General features: G+C 39.2%; 1 non-coding gene across 1 annotated transcript; it reads right to left on the reverse strand.

The window, feature by feature from the left end:
- Positions 1-5565: 5565 nt before the first annotated feature.
- Positions 5566-5672, reverse strand: LOC138444520 (U6 spliceosomal RNA). Its single transcript, XR_011258537.1, has one exon. It is a non-coding gene; the product is annotated as a U6 spliceosomal RNA (small nuclear RNA).
- Positions 5673-8884: the final 3212 nt, after the last annotated feature.

Raw genomic sequence — 8884 nt, forward strand, 5'->3', positions numbered from 1 at the left:
CCATGCACCAGCCCCAAGCATCCTGTATCCTGTATCGAACATAGACTGGCGATTCATTTCTTACATGATAATATACATGTTTCAATGCCATTCTTCCACATCATCCCACCCTCTCCTTCTCCCTCAGAGTCGAAAAGTCCATTCTATAAATCTGTGTCTCTTTTGCTGTCTTGCATACAGGGTTATCATTACCATCTTTCTAAATTCCATATGTACGTGTTAGTATACTGTATTGGTGTTTTTCTTTCTGGCTTACTTCACTCTGTATGATCGGCTCCAATTTCATCCATCTCATTAGAACTGACTCAAATGTATTCTTTTTAATGGCTGAGTAATACTCCATTGTGTATAAGTACCACAGCTTTCTTATCCATTCATCTGCTGATGGTCATCTAGGTTGTTTCCATGTCCTGGCTATTATAAACAGTGCTGCAATGAACATTGGGGTACATGTGTCTCTTTCAATTCTGGTTTCCTCAGTGTGTGTGCCCAGCAGTGGGATTGCTGGGTCATAAGGCAGTTCTATTTGCAATTTTTTAAGGAATCTCCACACTGTTCTCCATAGTGGCTGTACTAGTTTGCATTCCCACCAAGAGTGTAAGAGTGTTTCCTTTTCTCCACACCCTCTCAGGCATTTATTGCTTGCAGACTTGGATCACAGTCATTCTGACTGGTGTGAAATGGTACCTCATTGTGGTCTTGATTTGCATTTCTCTGATAACGAGTGATGTTGGCATCTTTTCATGTGTTTGTTAGCCATCCATATGTCTTCTTTGCAGAAATGTCTATTTAGTTCTTTGGCCCATTTTTTTATTGGGTAGTTTATTTTTCTGGAATTGAGCTGCATAAGTTACTTGTATATTTTTGAGATTAGTTATTTGTCAGTTGCTTCATTTGCTATTATTTTCTCCCATTCAGAAGGCTGTCTTTTCACCTTGCTTGTAGTTTCCTTTGTTGTGCAGAAGCTTTTAATTTTAATTAGATCCCATTTGTTTATTTTTGCTTTTATTTCCAGAATTCTGAGAGGTGGATCATAGAGGATCCTGCTGTGATTTATGTCTGAGAGTGTTTTGCCTATGTTCTCCTCTAGGAGTTTTATAGTTTCTGGTCTTACGTTTAGATCTTTAATCCATTTTGAGTTTATTTTTGTGTGCGGTGTTAGAAAGTGATCTAGTTTCATTCTTTTACAAGTGGTTGACCAGTTTTCCCAGCACCACTTGTTAAAGAGATTGTCTTTTCTCCATTGTATATTCTTGCCTCCTTTGTCAAAGATAAGGTGTCCATAGGTGTGTGGATTTATCTCTGGGCTTTCTATTTTGTTCCATTGATCTATGTGTCTGTCTTTGTGCCAGTACCATACTGTCTTGATGACTGTGGCTTTGCAGTAGAGCCTGAAGTCAGGCAAGTTGATTCTTCCAGTTCCATTCTTCTTTCTCAAGATTGCTTTGGCTATTCAAGGTTTTTTGTATTTCCATACAAATCTTGAAATTATTTGTTTAGTTCTGTGAAAAATACTGCTGGTAGCTTGATAGGGATTGCATTGAATCTGTAGATTGCTTTGGGTAGTATACTCATTTTCACTATATTGATTCTTCCGATCCATGAACATGGTATATTTCTCCATCTATTAGTGTCCTCTTTGATTTCTTTCATCAGTGTTTTATAGTTTTCTATATATAAGTCTTTAGTTTCTTTAGGTAGATGTATTCCTAAGTATTTTATTCTTTTCGTTGCAAGGGTGAATGGAATTGTTTCCTTAATTTCTTTTTCTACTTTCTCATTATTCGTGTATAGGAATGCAAGGGATTTCTGTGTGTTGATTTTATATCCTGCAACTTTACTATATTCATTGATTAGTTCTAGCAATTTTCTGGTGGAGTCTTTAGGGTTTTCTATGTAGAGGATCCTGGCATCGGCAAACAGTGAGAGTTTTACTTCTTCTTTTCCAATTTGGATTCCTTTTATTTCTTTTTCTGCTCTGATTGCTGTGGCCAACACTTCCAGAACTATGTTGAACAGTAGCGGTAAAAGTGGGCACCCTTGTCTTGTTCCTGACTTTAGGGGACATGCTTTCAATTTTTCACCATTGAGAATAATGTTTGCTGTGGGTTTGTCATATATAGCTTTTATTATGTTGAGGTATGTTCCTTCTATTCCTGCTTTCTGGAGAGTTTTTATCATAAATGGATGTTGGATTTTGTCAAAGGCTTTCTCTGCATCTATTGAGATAATCATATGGCTTTTATGTTTCAATTTGTTAATGTGGTGAATTACATTGATTGATTTGCAGATACTGAAGAATCCTTGCATCCCTGGGATAAAGCCCACTTGGTCATGGTGTATGATCTTTTGAATGTGTTGTTGGATTCTGATTGCTAGAATTTTGTTAAGGATTTTTGCATCTATGTTCATCAGTGATATTGGCCTGTAGTTTTCTTTTTTGTGGCATCTTTGTCAGGTTTTGGTATTAGGGTGATTGTGGCCTCATAGAATGAGTTTGGAAGTTTACCTTCCTCTGCAATTTTCTGGAAGAGTTTGAGTAGGATAGGTGTTAGCTCTTCTCGAAATTTTTGGTAGAAGTAGCTGTGAAGCCTTCTGGACCTGGGCTTTTGTTTGCTGGAAGATTTCTGATTATAGTTTCAATTTCCGTGCTTGTGATGGGTCTGTTTAGATTTTCTATTTCTTCCTGGTTCAGTTTTGGAAAGTTGTACTTTTCTAAGACTTTGTCCATTTCTTCCATGTTGTCCATTTTATTGGCATATAATTGCTGGTAGTAGTCTCTTATGATCCTTTGTATTTCTGTGTTGTCTGTTGTGATCTCTCCATTTTGATTTCTAATTTTATTGATTTGATTTTTCTCCCTTTGTTTCTTGATGAGTCTGGCTAATGGTTTGTCAATTTTATTTATCCTTTCAAAGAACCAGCTTTTGGCTTTGTTGATTTTTGCTATGGTCTCTTTTGTTTCTTTTGCATTTATTTCTGCCCTAATTTTTAAGATTTCTTTCCTTCTACTAACTCTGGGGGTTCTCCAGTTCTTCCTTTTCTAGTTTCTTTAGGTGTAGAGTTAGGTTATCTGTTTGATTTTTTTCTTGTTTCTTGAGGTATGCCTGTATTGTTATGAACTTTCCTCTTAGCACTGCTTTTATAGTGTCCCATAGGTTTTGGGTTGTTGTGTTTTCATTTTCATTAGTTTCTATGCATATTTTGATTTCTTTTTTGATTTCTTCTGTGCTTTGTTGGTTATTCAGCAGCATGTTGTTCAGCCTCCATATGCTGGAATTTTTAATAGTCTTTCTCCTGTAATTGAGATCTAATCTTAATGCATTATGGTCAGAAAAGATGCTTGGAGTGATTTCAATTTTTTTGAATTTATCAAGGTTAGATTTATGGCCCAGGATGTGATCTATCCTGGAGAAGGTTCCGTGAGCACTTGAGAAAAAGGTGAAATTCATTGTTTTGGGGTGAAATGTCCTATAGATATCAATTAGGTCTAACTGGTCTATTGTATCATTTAAAGTTTGCATTTCTTTGTTAATTTTCTGTTTAGTTGATCTGTCCATAGGTGTGAGTGGGGTATTAAAGTCTCCCACTATTATTGTGTTATTGTTAATTTCCCCTTTCATACTTGCTAGCATTTGTCTTACATATTGTGGTGCTCCAATGTTGGGTGCATATATATTTATAATTGTTATATCTTCTTCTTCGATTGATCCTTTGATCATTATGTAGTGTCCTTCTTTGTCTCTTTTCAGAGCCTTTGTTTTAAAGTCTATTTTATCGGATATGAGTATTGCTACTCCTGCTTTCTTTTGGTCTCCATTTGCGTGGAATATCTTTTTCCAGCCCTTCACTTTCAGTCTGTATGTGTCCCTTGTTTTGAGGTGAGTCTCTTGTAGGCAACATATATAGGGATCTTGTTTTTGTATCCATTCAGCCAGTTTTTGCCTTTTGGTTGGGGCATTCACCCCATTTACGTTTAAGGTAATTATTATAAGTATGATCCCGTTGCCATTTACTTTATTGTTTTGGGTTCAGGTTTATACACCCTTTTTGTGTTTCCTGTCTAGAGAATATCCTTTAGCATTTGTTGGAGAGCTGGTTTGGTGGTGCTGAATTCTCTCAGCTTTTGCTTGTCTGTAAATCTTTTGATTTCTCCTTCATATTTGAATGAGATCCTTGCTGGATACAGTAATCTGGGCTGTAGGTTATTTTCTTTCATCACTTCAAGTATGTCTTGGCATTCCCTCCTGGCCTGAAGAGTTTCTATTGAAAGATCTGCAGTTATCCTTATGGGAATCCCCTTGTGTGTTATTTGTTGTTTTTCCCTTGCCGCTTTTAATATTTGTTCTTGTGTTTGATCTTTGTTAATTTGATTAATATGTGTCTTGGGGTGTTTCGCCTTGGGTTTATCCTGTTTGGAACTCTCTGGTTTCTTGGACTTGGGTGATATTTCCTTCCCCATTTTAGGGAAGTTTTCAACTATTATCTCCTCAAGTATTTTCTCATGGTCTTTCTTTTTGTCTTCTTCTTCTGGGACTCCTATAATTCGAATGCTGGAGCGTTTCATATTGTCCTGGAGGTCTCTGAGATTGTCCTCATTTCTTTTAATTCGTTTTTCTTTTTTCCTCTCTGATTCATTTATTTCTACCATTCTATCTTCTATTTCACGAATTCTATCTTCTGCTTCCGTTATTCTACTATTTGTTGCCTCCAGAGTGTTTTTGATCTCATTATTGCTTATTCATTATATATTGACTCTTTTTTATTTCTTTTAGGTCCTTGTTAAACCTTTCTTGCATCTTCTCAATCCTTATCTCCAGGCTATTTATCTGTGATTCCATTTTGATTTCAAGATTTTGGATCATTTTCACTATCAATATTTGGAATTCTTTCTCAGGTAGATTCCCTATCTCTTCCTCTTTTGTTTGGTTTGATGGGCATTTCTCCTGTTCCTTTACCTGCTGGGTATTCCTCTGTCTCTTCATTTTGGTTATATTGCTGCGTTTGGGGTGGCCTTTCTATATTCTGGGAACTTGTGGAGTTCTCTTTATTATGGAGTTTCCTCACTGTGGGTGGGGTTGTATCAGTGGCTTGTCAAGGTTTCTTGGTTAAGGAGGCTTGTGTTGGAGTTCTGGTGGGTGGTTCTGGATTTCTTCTCTCTGGGATGCAATGAAGTGACCAGTGATGGGTTATGAGATGTCAATGGTTTTGGAGTACCTTTGAGCTGCCTGTATATTGAAGCTCAGGCGTTTGTTCCTGTGTTGCTGGAGAATTTGTGTGGTATGTCTTGCTCTGGAACTTTTTGGCCCTTGGGTGGTGCTTGGTTTCAGCGTAGGTATGGAGGCATTTGATGAGCTCCTATCGATTAATGTTCCCTGAATTCAGGAGTTCTCTGATGTTCTCAGGATTTGGACTTAAGCCTCCTGCTTCTGGTTTTCAGTTTTAGTTTTACAGTAGCCTCAAGACTTCTCCATCTATAGAGCACCGATGATAAAACATCTAGGTTAAAGATGAAAAGTTTCTCCACATTGAGGGACACCCAGAGAGGTTCACTGAGTTACATGGAAAAATATGGAACACTTCACGAATTTGCGTGTCATCCTTGCACAAGGGCCATGCTAATCTTCTCTGTATCGTTCTAATTTTAGTACATGTGCTACCGAAGTGAACACTCAAATTCCTTTAGTATTACCTTATGGTTAAGATTGGGATGTCAGAGGGTTTTTCTCAGTGTTATTTCTTTACTTGTAGATTGCAATCTTTACTTTATATCTGTGTCTGAGAAAGGGTCTTGCTTCTAGGCTGTGGAGTATGCTGCTATTGCTTGTTACTTGTCTCTGGGGAACACAAAATGTGCTTCCTGCTTGTTCCATCCCAGGCTTGAGCAGGTCCTGTGCATTTGGGTTTCAGATGTAGGGCTTCTCAGAAATTCTGTCCCTCATCTCTCTCTCTAACAGCTGAACTCTGTCTTCTGTCTTGTGCCAAAGAGAATGTCCTGCCTATCTCCCTCTGATATGAGACCTCTTACAGGATCCTCAGTTCAGTTCAGTTCAGTTGCTCAGTCGTGTCCGACTCTTTGCGACCCCATGAACCACAGCACACCAGGCCTCCCTGTCCATCACCAACTCCCGGAGTCTAGCCAAGCTCATGTCCATCGAGTCAGTGATGCCATCCAGCCATCTCATCCTCTGTTGTCCCCTTCTCCTCCTGCCCCCAATCCCTCCCAGCATCAGAGTCTTTTCCAATGAGTCAACTCTTTGCATGAGGTGGCCAAAGTACTGGAGTTTCAGCTTCAGCATCATTTCTTCCAAAGAAATCCCAGGGCTGATCTCCTTCAGAATGGACTGGTTGAATCTCCTTGCAGTCCAACGGACTCTTAAGAGTCTTCTCCAACACTACAGTTCAAAAGCGTCAATTTTTTGGCACTCAGCTTTCTTCACAGTCAGACTCTCACATCCATACATGACCACTGGAAAAACCATAGCCTTGACTAGACAGACCTTTGTTGGCAAAGTAATGTCTCTGCTTTTGAATATGCTATCTAGGTTGGTCATAACTTTCCTTCCAGGGAGTAAGCGTCTTTTAATTTCATGGCTGCAGTCACCATCTGCAGTGATTTTGGAACCAAAGAAAATAAAGTCTGACACTGTTTCCACTGTTTCCCCATCTATTTGCCATGAAGTGATGGGACCAGATGCCATGATCTTCATTTTCTGAATGTTGAGCTTTAAGCCGACTTTTTCACTCTCCTCTTTCACTTTCATCAAGAGGCTTTTTAGTTCCTCTTCACTTTCTGCCATAAGGGTGGTGTCATCTGCATTTCTGAGGTTATTGATATTTCTCCCTGGTCCAGGGCTATTTCTTGCTCATTCCCCATGGAGAGAGAGGTTTTCTGGTTTTTGTTTCATTTTGTTTGTCTTTTATCCTTCCCTCAGCTATGGTGGGTCTTCACTTGCACCCTGAATGAACAGTTTACTGCCCTGTGGCTTCAGGGGAGGAGAGTCTAGTTATAACTTGGTTACTTTCCATCAGCAATGTTGCTCCCCTTCTCCAGACTCACTGGGGAAAGGGAGTCTTCTCTGGTGTACTGCCTGATTTCTGTCCTTTCTGGAGCAGTGAGTGGATGTCTGCAGAGAAGAGCCTGCAAGTGGGTGTGGATTCCTCTTGTGTTTGCAGCTCCCAGGGGTGCTGTACCCTCATGCTAGTCCACTTTTATCCTTTCACAGTTTGTTGCAACTTTTAGCTGAGTTCTTTTTATTTTAGCCTAGTTTTGTACGGTACCCAATGTCTCTTCTTCCTATACTCAACTACAAGTAAGCCCTTGCTTAGTTTCATCTCTTCTTGGAGAGGCTGTCTGTCCATACATAGCCTTTGGGCTTTTTGATTCTGTATGACCTTAGTTTTCTGATGGATTCAAGAAAAGTGGTGATTCTGCTGATTGTTGTGAGGATGGGAGAGGTACTTTTTCAACTTTTCTACATACTAGGTAGGAGTGGAACTCATATGTTTTCATATCTAATCAAGCATGTACCCTCTCTTTATTCCTTTTAAAGGGTTTCTTAGCTATTTTCATGTATTTATTCTCTTAAATACACTTTAGAATTATTTTGTCAAGTTCTTCATCTCTCATCTTTCCCCCAAAAAACAATTCTTTTCAGAGGGAAAGGGTGTTAAAATATGTAGACTGATTTGCATTCTCGGTAGTGTTGAAACTCCCACTGCCAAGATCTGAAGATCACAGCCAGGGCCAGTGTTGTGATTGGAAGAATCCTCAAAGGCCAGCCTGCCTCTAAATCCTACTCATCTGCTCTGGTGCCTTGAAATTCCAGTATTAGAGGTAAGAGAAATATTTTCAGAGCCTTAGGGGATTAAAATGTATGCAGTTTGCCTTGGAAGGATCAGTATAATTTGTAACCATTCCTCTACTTACAAATTAAGACCACATATCTGCACAAAGTTTTGTGTGAATTGAGTGACTGAGTGTGTGAATGTGTAGAAAGAAGGAGAGGAATTTTGTTAAGAACATGAGAGCTTGAGGGAAAATTCCTGGATCTGGAACTGAAAGCCATAGAGTAGCTGAAAATGACACTAAACCCCCTGGTGGCCAGGGGCAGTGAAAGCCCCATGGGCAGCTCTGTGGTCATCATGCTTCAACCTGGCAGTCAGAGCCAGGGCAGACAAGGCTCCTCAGAGCAACTGGGCATGACTTGGGGGTGGGGGAGGGGGGCACAAAGTCTCCAGAATGTGTGGTGGAGGAAAAAGTTCTCCAAGAGGAACCAGTAATTATCACACCTATTGATTTGTTCTACCATGGCCCTCACAACTGTGACTCTCCTGGAATCAAATGAAACAATCCATCAATGGTTTCAGAAAGAATTTTCCAGTAGGGGAAATAGAGAAAGAAAAAAATTCTGGGAAAGGAAAAAAAAAATCAAAACACCCAAACTTCTTGATGTTTTCCACAGACTGTTTTAGAAAGAGAAAGAATGATGCAATTCAATAAAAGATGATGATCTTTGGTTGACCCAAGCCATTTCACAGACCAAAAGCCAGAGGAACATAAAAGGCATAGACGCCCACAGGCAGACCATAGTTTTGATTTTTAAGATGCAAAAATTTTTTGTAAATTAATATTTAATTTTCAACCAACTCCAGCACCTCATTAAGGAGGGGGCTGTTCTGTGCCAGACTCTTCCAAGGAAACCTGCTGGGTTTGAGTGTAGGTGTCAGCAAACATTTCCCAGTGTGCTCTAATGGGGAAATATTTATTCTGTAACACTCCTCTCTGACCAAAAAAACAATTATGTGACATATTTTATATGACCAGGGAGATTTGGACTAATCATATCCATAACGTACCCTAATACTGAGAAACAGTTTTACG

This window comes from Ovis canadensis, chromosome 7, assembly GCF_042477335.2.
Source record: "Ovis canadensis isolate MfBH-ARS-UI-01 breed Bighorn chromosome 7, ARS-UI_OviCan_v2, whole genome shotgun sequence".
In the NCBI taxonomy this organism is placed as follows: Eukaryota; Metazoa; Chordata; class Mammalia; order Artiodactyla; family Bovidae; genus Ovis; species Ovis canadensis.